This window comes from Mirounga angustirostris, unplaced genomic scaffold, assembly GCF_029215605.1.
Source record: "Mirounga angustirostris isolate CCGP_5_RB_7025 unplaced genomic scaffold, mMirAng1.0.hap1 SCAF_1, whole genome shotgun sequence".
Taxonomy (NCBI): domain Eukaryota; kingdom Metazoa; phylum Chordata; class Mammalia; order Carnivora; family Phocidae; genus Mirounga; species Mirounga angustirostris.
In genome coordinates, this window is record NW_026991709.1 from 155,866,400 (window position 1) to 155,877,714 (window position 11,315).

The window sequence follows — 11,315 nt, forward strand, 5'->3', positions numbered from 1 at the left end:
CTGTCCCCACAGGAGCACCACCAAGCCCTCCAGGAACGAACCCAGTGATGGCGTGGATTTCTAAATCCCAGAGGAAATATTCCTTCACTTATCCAGCTCTGGGAGTGGTCATTAAGGAAGAGAAAAAGAAGGACAGAAACAGGAAGGTGATGTGACAAGTCCTGTCAGTTAAGAGGGAGAGAATTGACTTCTCACCCACCACTTGACCCACACTAGAACAAATTAGTCTCCATGTACAAGTGTCTGTGAGAGAGTTCTTGTGTCCCCACAGAATTCATCCACCACAGGTCCATAACAAGAACACACTCAATCCTTCATGCACAATTCCCAAGTGTTGTTAACCAACAAAACCAAGATTTGACATCTGATAGTGGCAAAGGGAGGAAAGTGCAGGGAAAGATACTTTTTAGAGAGCAGAGCAAGAAAAGATGTTTACAAAGAGCCCAGGTAACGGTGTGTCTTTTGAAAGCATTAGTTTGTGGGCGCCTGGGTGGCTCAGTTGGTTAAGCGACTGCCTTCAGCTCAGGTCATGATCCCGGAGTCCCGGGATCGAGTCCCACGTTGGGCTCCCCGCTCAGCAGGGGGTCTGCTTCTCCCTCTTATCCCCTTCCCTCTCGTGCTCTCTGTCTCTCATTCTCTCTCTCTCTCAAATAAATAAATAAAATCTTAAAAAAAAAAAAAAGAAAGAAAGCATCAGTTTGTGAGAAGGACAACATTAAGACGTAGATCCTGTGCCATCATGAAGAATTTAATCTTCCAGAATCCCAGAGAGAAAACTCAAAACGCAGATTCCATTGCATAAATATTGGACTGAGTCCTCCTTGTGGTGGGACTGGATTCCAGAAGGGAACAGATGACACGTGGTGAAAAGGCCAAAGAAGGCAGAGTTTCACAAGGCCGTTTGTCATAGAGAACAAACTGGTGGTTACCAAGGGGAGCTAGGTGGAGGGTTGGGCAAAGTGTGTGAAGGCAATTAAGAGTCCACTGATCCTGAGGAGCAAGGAGTAATGCATCGAATTATACTGGAATTAAGAGAATACACTGGAGTTAAGAGAAGAAAATGAAATGAGGTGAAGTGAAATCAAACTAGAGAACATTAAAAAAAAATCTTAAAGGCGATTTGTGGACCCTGGATCCATTCTAAAGTTTCCAGGAGGTAGAAGACATCAGTGCGGATGAGGGCAACCAGCAGGCAAAGTCACAAAGAATCGTGAAAACTTCAGTACTGTGTGCAGTCCTAGTTCACAGGCACGAGTCTATGAAAAATCATCAGGCAAAAATGTACCTTCCACAAGTAATCAAAAACACATACAGAGACCTTTGGCCTTTGTCAGAAAGGTGTGTGGCTCTTCTTTACACCAAGTTCTGTACAGTTCCCATGCCTATCAGCTCCCCCAATACGCTCCCCTTCGCAGGTGGCACTCACCAGGCTGTGGCTGGAACTAGGTGGCCTGTGAGAGGCAGTCAGGTACTCATGCACCTCCCTCCTCGCGCCTTCCCAGGGACTGCCCCTGCTTGCCTTTCTTGCTTCTCACCAAGTGGCTCCATGGCACTATGTGGTGCCAGCCAAGGAGCAGGGGCAGGAGGGCACAGGGGAGGCTGCGTCTGGTGGGTGGACTGTGGCAGGCTGGGAGGAGCTGCGGAGGGTAGGGTGCCGGAGGCGGAGGCAGAGGCAGAGGCAGAGGCTGAGGCAGAGGCTGAGGCTGAGGCAGAGGCTGGGGTGGGCTGACTCAAGGGCTCACCTTCCCCGGGGTGCGGGTGCGAGCGCCCTCTCGCGGCATTCTGGGAACACGGGGGCCGGCCTGTCCTGCATTTCCCGATTTGCTTTGTGGCCCATTCTAGTGCCCCACACGGAGTAGGTGTGGGAGGGAGGCTGGCCTGGGGTGGAGAGCCAGGCGCAGTGCGCCACCACGTGCTGGATGCACTGGCATCAGAAGGTGCTGGGGGTAGTCAGGGGAGGTGTGGCTCAGGCGTGCAGGGTGCTGCAGGGCTGTGCTGCGAGGGGGCGTCTGTACGGGTTGGGGCGCAAGCTAGTGAGGACCTGAGGGGTGGGGAGTGTGCACGGGGCAGGGGCTGCGGGAGGAAAGGAGGCGGAGGCAGGAAGGAGGCTGAGGGGCTGGCTCAGGGCCTCCAGGGTCCTCATGCTCCTCCTGGTGCTCGCGGCCCTCGCGAATCCGCCAGCAACAACCTGTGCTCTCCGGTATGGCGCCTCTCCTGAGTGGCCCGCGGACCCCTCAAGTTGAGGAGGGCGCGCGCGCGCGCGGGAGCGCCCCGTACCGCTCCTCGCCCGCGCCCTCAGGCACCTGCTCAGTGCAGGGCAGCAGAATGTGCTGCAGGGCCACTCAGTGGAGACAGGAGAGCAGCGTGCGGGGTCCTTCTCACCCTGCGAGGGGGGTGTGAGCACCTCACGCGCGCGCCCTGAGTCCGCCCGCTTACCCTCCTCCTCCTCCTCCTCCTCCTCCTCCTCCTCCTCCTCCTCCTCCTCCTCCTCCTCCTCCTCCTTCTCATCCACCTTCTCCTCCTTTCCTGGCACGGCCGCGCCCCACCCTGCCTCCTTCTGTCTGCCCACCAGACCAGAGTGTTCCGTGGGCCGCCAAGAGAAGGTGCAGGCCAGGTACTCCCAGCGCGTCGCACGGCTGAGCCACGACGGTGCCCTGGCACTGGGGGAGACTGAGGACCCCAACCACACTGAGACAGCCCGCAGAGTCCTTCCCCTGCTTTCTTTTCTTTCTGCCTCTGCCCCGCCCACGTGCCTTCCTGTACCTGTTCTGTGGCAAGGGCACTAAATGGTTCCACTGGGGCGATCAAGTAAGGCGTGGGAAGGGCCTTGGGGAGGTCCTGGTGAAGCGGGGAGGGGGGCACTCGTACCAGGGGAGCTTGGGGACTCTGCCTGTGCTGAGCCCACCCACCCCGCAGAGACCCCCGCACCCACCTTGGTGGCAAGGCGCCCCAAGATTCCACAGGGCCACTCAGGTGAGGCGCAGAACTGGCGCCCCCAGGCGTTGGAAGGCGGAGCCGCAAGTGGGTGCTAGCTCTTTAGGGAATGGGATCATGAGAACCCAGATACAACTGAGCCCGCCTGCCAGCCCTGGCCCTTCCTCCATCGAGTGCCCCCACCTTGCGCCCTCCAGTACTTCCTCAGTGACCGGGCATTAGAGAATTCCACCCAGCCACTGTGGAAAGGCTCAGGAAGGTGTGGTCCCAGGGAAGCTGCCACAGGGCTGATAGCAGAGGGCTGGAGATTGGGCATGCCACCCCATGCGCCCCCTTCTTCCCAAGTGCCACTGGTCCCCTCCCGTCCCACGCCAACCTCCCATAGCTAGGTAGCCAGACTCCAGAAGGTGCCACGGGGCCACTCAGGTGAGGCACAGAAAGGGCATACCTGCACAACGTGAGGCGGAGCTCCAGGGGATGCTGGCTCCTTAGGGAGACGGATTAGGAGAATCCCTGTAGTAGGGAGCCTGCGCGCCCAGCTCTCCTCCTCCTCCTCCTTCCAGCCACGCCCCCATTTGGTGCCCTCCGGTACCTGCTCAGTGACCGGACACTAGAGAATTCCACCGAGCGGGCCACTTTTGTGAGGCTCCGGAGGGCGCAAGTTGCGGTCCCAGCGGAGCATAATAGGGGCTCTGAGGCCTGAGGGAGCTTGGCATGCCGCCCCATCTGCCCCCATCTTTCCCTCCACCTTCCACAGCTAGGAAGCCAGTCACCATAAGGTTCCATGGGGCCACTCAGGGGAAGCTCCAGAAGGGCACAGAGGGCAGTCCTGGCAAAGTCGTTGGGGTGGGGGGGCTGACCCACAGTACGGGGGGGGGGGGGATGGGACCATGCTGCTCCACCAGCCCCCTTCTTCCCAGCCTTCCCTGCCTTCCTTGCCTTAATTCTTTCAAAATGACTTACTATAACCTTGGGCTTTTGGTCTCTACTTAAGCCTGCATTCCGGAGCAAAGTTTGAATTTGGATTGAGTCTGTGTCTCCCAGCTTTCTATTCCTAAGACCTCAAGTAAATGCTATCCTCGCTTTAGAGCCTCTTCTTCATGGTCAACATAACTTGGCCTAGTTGGCAGAATTCATAGCCCTTGACCTTTGTCCTGGGCCCCACTGCAGGTTCAAGCAAGGGACCTGCCAGGGTCTAGTTTGCACTGTCATCTCCCTGGTGGTAAGTCCTCTTGGTTCCAAACCTCCTGCCTTGGTGCAGGTTCAGGCCCTTCTGGGGGTATTCTCTTCTGCTGGGTTCTGTACTTGTTTGTTTCAATTCAATTTAATTAACATATAGTGTATTATTAGTTTCAGAGGTAAAGTTTAGTGATTCATCAGTTGCATAGAACACCCAGTGCTCATTGCATCAAGTGCCCTCCTTAAAGCCCATCACCCAGTTACCCCATCCCCCCCGCCAACCTCCTCTCCAGCAACCCTCAGTTTGTTTCCTAGAGTTAAGAGTCTCTTAGGATTTCTCTTCCCCTCGGGTTTCATCTTATTTGTCCTACCCTTCCCCAATGTTCATCTGGTTTGTTTCTTAAATTCCACCTAGGAGTGAAATCATATGGTGTTTGTCTTTCTCTGATTGACTTATTTCCCTCAGTACACACAATACCCTCTAGTGCCATCCACGTTGTTGCAAATTGCAAGATTTCACTCCTTTCGATGGCTGAGTAACTTTCATGTGTGTGTGTGTGTGCGTGTGCATGTGTGTATACACCACTTCTTTATCCATTCATCTGTCGATGGACATCTCAGCTCTTTCCATAGTGTGGTTCCTGTGGACATGGCTGCTATAAACATTGGGGCTCAGGTGCTCCTTTGGATCACTGAGTTTGTGTCCTTTGGAGAAATACACAGTACACAATTGCTGAGTCTTAAGGAAGCTCTATGGTTAACTTTTTGAGGAACCTCCACACTGTGTTCCAGAGTGGCTGGACCAGTTTGCATTCCCACCAAAAGTGTGGGAGGGTTCCCCTTTCCCCACATCCTCACCATCACCTGTTGTTTCCTGACTTGTTCATTTTAGCCATTCTGAGCGGTGTGAGGCGGTGACTCATTGTGGTTTTGATTGGTATTTCCCTGATGCCAAGGCATGTGGAGCATTTTTTCATGTGTCTGTTGGCCATTTCTATGTTTTCTTTGGAGAAACATCTGTTCATTTCTTCTTCTGCCCATTTCTTGACTGGATCGTTTGCTTTTTGGGTGTTGACTTTGATAAGTCCTTTAGGGATCTTGGATACTAGCCCCTTATCTGACAAGACATGTGCAAATATCCTCTCCCGATCCGTAAGTTCTCTTTGAATTTTGTCTACTGTTGCTTTTGCTGGGCAGAAGATTTGATCTTGATGAAGTCCCAAAAGTTCATGTTTGCTTTTGTTTCCCTTGCCTTTGAAGATGTGTCTAGCAAGAAGTTGCTGAGGGCGAGGTCAGAGGTTGCTGCCTGTGTTCTCCTCTAGAATTTGGATGGACTCCTGTCTCACACTTAAGCCTTTCATCCCTTTTGAGTTTATGTTAGTGTATGGTGTAAGAAAGTGGTCCAGTTCCATTCTTCTGCATGTGGCTGCCCAGTTTCCCCAATACCAGTTTTTTGAAGTGACTGTCTTTTTTCCATTGGATATTCTTTCCTGCTCTGTGGAAGTTTAGTTGACCATAGAGTTGAGGGTCCCTTTCTGGGTTCTCTCTTCTGTTCCATGACCTATGTGTCTCTTTTTCTGCCAGTACCATACTGTCTTGATGATTACAGCTTGAAGTCCGGCATTGTGATGCCACCAGCTTTGGTTTGCTTTTTCAACATTCCTCTGGCTATTCGGAGTCTTTTCTAGTGCCATACCTGTTGTAGGATTCTTTCTTCCAGCTCTGTGAAAAAAATGCCGATGGCATTTTGAGAGGGATTGCATGGAATGTGTAGATAACTTTGGGTAGCATCTGCATCTTGACAATACCAATTTTTGCAATTCACGAGTATGGCATATTGTGTTTTCCATTTCTTTGTGTCTAGCTCAATTTCTTTCATAAATGTTCCATAGTTTTCAGAGTACAGATCTTTTTTTATATTTTATTTTGTTATGTTAGTCACCATACAGTACATCATTAGTTTTTGATGTAGTGTTCTATGATTCGTTGTTTTCGTATAATACCCAGTGCTCCATGCAATACATGCCCTGATCCTTTACCTCTTTGCTTCAATTTATTCCTAGGTCTCTTATGGATTTGGGTGCAATTGTATGTGGGATCAATGACTTGATTTTTCCTTCTTCTGCCTCCTTGTTAGTATAGAGAAAGGCAACTGATTTCTGTCCATTCATTTTCTTTTTTTTTTTTTTTTTAGATTTTATTTATTTATTTGACAGAGAGAGACACAGCGAGAGAGGGAACACAAGCAGGGGGAGCGGGAGAGGGAGAAGCAGGCTTCCCACTGAGCAGGGAACCCGATGCGGGGCTCGATCCCAGGACCCTGGGATCATGACCTGAGCCAAAGGCAGACGCTTAACGACTGAGCCACCCAGGCACCCCTGTCCATTCATTTTCTATCCTGCCATTTTACCGAATTCCCCTATGAGTTCTAGCAATTTTGGTGTAGAGTCTTTTGGTTTCCCTACATAGATTATCATCTCATCTGCAAAGAGTGAGAGTGTGACTTCTTTGCCTATTTGGAGGTCTTTTAATATGTTTTTTTTCTTTTTCTTTTCTTTTTTTTTTTTTTTGCCCCCTCCTCCTTGTCTCTCTCTCTCTCCCTCTGTCTGTCTCCCTCTCCTTCTCTCTCTCTCTCTGTCTCAAATAAATGAAAAAACAAAAAAACAAAAAAACAAAGACAAAGAAGGATTGGTGCATCCTTCACGTACATGCATGTGACAACACAACATCAAACTCCATGACATAAGTTAAACATGGGAAAGAAAAATAGACAAATTCACTCTCTTGGTGGTAGACTTTTGAATCCTCGAATCCACTATTATGGCATGAAACCCTGTTCTTTCAATAATCGATATATGCATCAGGCATAAAATCAATACAGAAGAACTGAACCTCTGATCCACTGATCTGAATGACATTTATCAAATGTCGTATCCAGTAACAGCAGAAAACACAATCTGATGAAACTCACCTGGAGCATTCACCAGAATAACCATGTTCCATGTGAGAAAAAAAAAAACTCACACTCATGGAGTTTAAAACAACAGATTGCATATAAACTATGTCCTCAACCCCAACAGAATGTGAAAACGAAAAGCTAAAACAGAAAGATAACTGGAAAATTCCAAAATACTAGGAGACTAAACAACACATGGATCAAAAAGAGAACACTCAAAAGAAATTTCAAATATCTTGCGCTAAATGAAAATGAATATAGAACTTAACGAAATATGTGGAATACAATGAAATCAGTACTTTGAGGAAAATCATGAGCACTGAAGCATACATTTAAAAAAATAAAGATGTAAAACAATCAGTTGGACACTAAAATGAGGTAAGCCTAAAGCAAGCAGAGGAAAGGAAATAATTTCTGCAGAAATTGATAAAATTAAAATGAGAAATCTTTAATAAAGAAAATCAATAAAACCAAAACTCATTCTTTGAAAGGATAAAAAGAAAATGGGATAATCCTCTAACCAGACAGTCTAAGAAAAAGAGAGAGAGAGGGAGAGAGAGAACCCAAGTGAGTTATAGTACTAATAGTAATTACTATCAGTCCTGAGCTCATGAACACTAATAGGATAATAAGGAAATATTTGATGAGAGGAATGACATGTTCCCTTAGGAACTCTCTGAGAACCATAGCAAACCTAAAAAAAGAACTATTTCAACTCCTTCTTCACCCTTTCATATTTGACCTGTAATTTAGAGTACCAACTATTGATGAGGATATGAATTCATGTCTACATGATATTTCACTGTTAAGACTCCATTATACATAAGTGGGCCATAACTAAAATGTAAACATTTGGTGATTCAAGGGACAGTGTTTGAAAATGAAAAAGAAGTCATAACACGGAGGAAAAAATTGCAACTCATATACCGAATAAGAAACATACCTAGAACATCAAAACAAGTATTACAACTCAGTTAAGAAAAGACAAACAACCCATTACAAATTAGGCCAATGACCTCAACAGACATGTCTCCAAGGAAGATATCCAAAGAGACATGAAGCAAATGAACAGAAGCCAAAAACAGTCCGTCATGAAGGAAATCCAAAGCCAAATCAAGGTGACCTATCATTTCATACCCTGACCTATCATTTCATACCCTGACCTATCCTTTCATACCCATAGGAAACTATCATTCAAAAGACAGGTAAGTGTTGGCGAGGCTGTGGAGAAATTGCAACCCTCATGCACTGCTGGCAGGAATGGAAAAGGGTACAGTCATTTGGGAAAGAGTCTTGCAGGAATTCAAATAGTACAACACAGATACCATGAGACCCAACTCCCCTCCTAGGTATATACCTATAAGAACTGAAAGCATATGGCCCCACAAAATCTTATCTATGAATATTCCCAGCTGCATTATTCATAATCATCCAAAAGGGAAACCAACCCAAATGTTCTTCCACTGAGGAACAAACAAACTGTGCAGTATTTATAACAACAGAATACTGTTCAGCCAAATAAAAGACACGAAGAACCCATTCATGCTACAACACTGATGGACCTTGAAAACATTATACTAAGAAGCCAGGCACAAATGATCACACCTTGCATTATTCCATTTATACCAAAGGGTCAAAATAAGCAAATCCATGGAAAAAGAAAGTACATACCTATGGGATATTGCAAACGTCCTAAGGGGAAAATACATAGCCATCCAAGCCTCACTCAAAAAAATAGAAAAATCCTGAATTCACCAACTAACTTTATGCCTTAGAGAACTGGAGAAAAAGCAACAAATGATGCCTAAAACACACATTAGAAGAAAAATAATTAAGATTAGAACACAGATCAATGAATTGGGAACCAGAAATACAGTAGAGCAGATCAACAAAACTATAAGCTGATTCTTCAAAAGAATAAGATTGATAAGCCCTGGCCAGACTTATCCAAAAGAAAAGGGAAAAGACCCAAATTAATAAAATTATTAATGAAAGGGGAGAGATCATGACTAACACCAAAGAAATAGAAACAATTATTAGAAATTATTCTCAACAACTACATGCCAATAAATTAAACAACCTGGAAATAATGGATGCCTTCCTGGAAACCTATAAACTACCAAGACTGAAACAGGAAGAAATTGACAACCTGAATAGACCAATAACCAGTAACGAGATTGAAGCTGTGATCAAAAACCTCCCAAAAAACAAGAGTCCAGGACCCGATGGATTCCAGGGGAATTCTACCAAACATTCAAAGAAGAAATAATACCTATTCTACTGAAGCTGTTTCAAAAATAGAAACAGAAAGAAAGCTTCCAGGCTCATTTTATGAGGCCAGCATTACCTTGATCCCAAAAGTAGGCAAAGACCCCATCAAAAAGGAGAATTTCAGACCAATATCCCTGATGAATATGGATTCCAAAATTCTCAACAAAGTCCTAGCTAATAAGATCCAACAACACATTAAAAGGATCATCCTCCTCAACCAAGTGGGATTTATCCCTGGGATGCAAGTGTGGTTCAACATTCGCAAATCAAGCAATGTGATAGAACACATTAAGAGGAGAGAGAAGAACCATATGGTCCTCTCAACTGATGCAGAAAAAGCATTTGACAAAATAAAGCATCCTTTCCTGATTAAAACTCTTCAGAGTATAGGGATAGAGGGAACATTCCTCAAGTTCATAAAATCCATCTATGAAAAACCCACAGTGAATATCATCCTCAAAGGGGAAAAGCTGAGAGCTTTTCCCTTAAGATCAGGAGCACATCAAGGATGCCCATTCTCACCACTATTGTTCAACATAGTACTAGAAGTCCAACAACAGCAATCAGACAACAAAAAGAAATAAAAGGTATTCAAATTGGCAAAGAAGAAGTCAAACTCTCTCTTTTCACAGATGACATGATACTTTATGTGGAAAACCCAAAAGACTCCACCCCCAAATTACTAGAACTCATCCAGCAATTCAGTAATGTGGCAGGATACAAAATCAATGCACAGAAATCAGTTGCTCTCTTATACACTAACAATGTAACCATAGAAAGAGCAATTAGAGAATCAATTCCATTTACAATAGCACCAAAAACCATAAGATACCTCGGAATAAACCTAAGCAAAGAGGTAAAGGATCTATACTCTAGGAACTACAGAACACTTATGAAAGAAATTGAAGAAGACACAAAAAGATGGAAAAACATTCCATGCTCATGGATTGGAAGAATAAATATTGCTAAAATGTCTATGCTGCCCAGAGCAATCTATACCTTCAACACCATCCCAATCAAAATACCAATGGCATTTTCAAAGTGCTGGAACAAACAATCCTAAAATTTGTATGGAATCAGAAAAGACCCCGAATCGCCAAGGAAATGTTGAAAAAGAAAAACAAACCTGGGGGCATCATGTTGCCTGATTTCAAGCTATATTACAAAGCTGTGATCACCAAGACAGCATGGTATTGGCACAAAAACAGACATATAGACCAATGGAACAGAATAGAGAACCCAGATATGGACCCTCAATTCTATGGTCAAATAATCTTCGACAAAGCAGGAAAAAATATGCAGTGGAAAAAAGACAGTCTCTTCAATAAATGGTGCTGCGAAAATTGGACAGCTATATACAGAAGAATGAAACTCGACCATTCTCTAACACCATACACAAAGATAAACTCAGAATGGATGAAAGACCTCAATGTGAGACAGGAATCCATTAAAATCCTAGAGGAGAACATAGACAATAACCTCTTTGACATCGACCACAGCAACTTTTTCAAGATACATCTCCAAAGGCAAATGAAACAAAAGGGAAAATGAACTTTTGAGACTTCATCAAGAAAAAGATCTTCTGCACAGCAAAGGAAACAGTCAACAAAACAAAGAGGCAACCCACAGAATACGAGAAGATATTTGCAAATGACACTACAGACAAAGGGCTGATATTCAAGATCTATAAAGAACTTCTCTGGGGGGCCTGGGTGGCTCAGTTAGTTAAGCGACTGCCTTCGGCTCCGGTGATGATCCTGGAGGCCCGGGATCAGGTCCTGCATCAGGCTCCCTGCTCAGCAGGGAGTCTGCTTCTCCCTCTGACCCTCCCCCCTCTCATGCTCTCTCTATCTCATTCTCTCTCTCAAATAAATAAATAAAATCTTTAAAAAAAAAAAAAAGAACTTCTCAAACTCAACACCCAAAAAACAAATAATCCAGTCAAAAAATGGGCAGAAGACATGAACAGACAGTT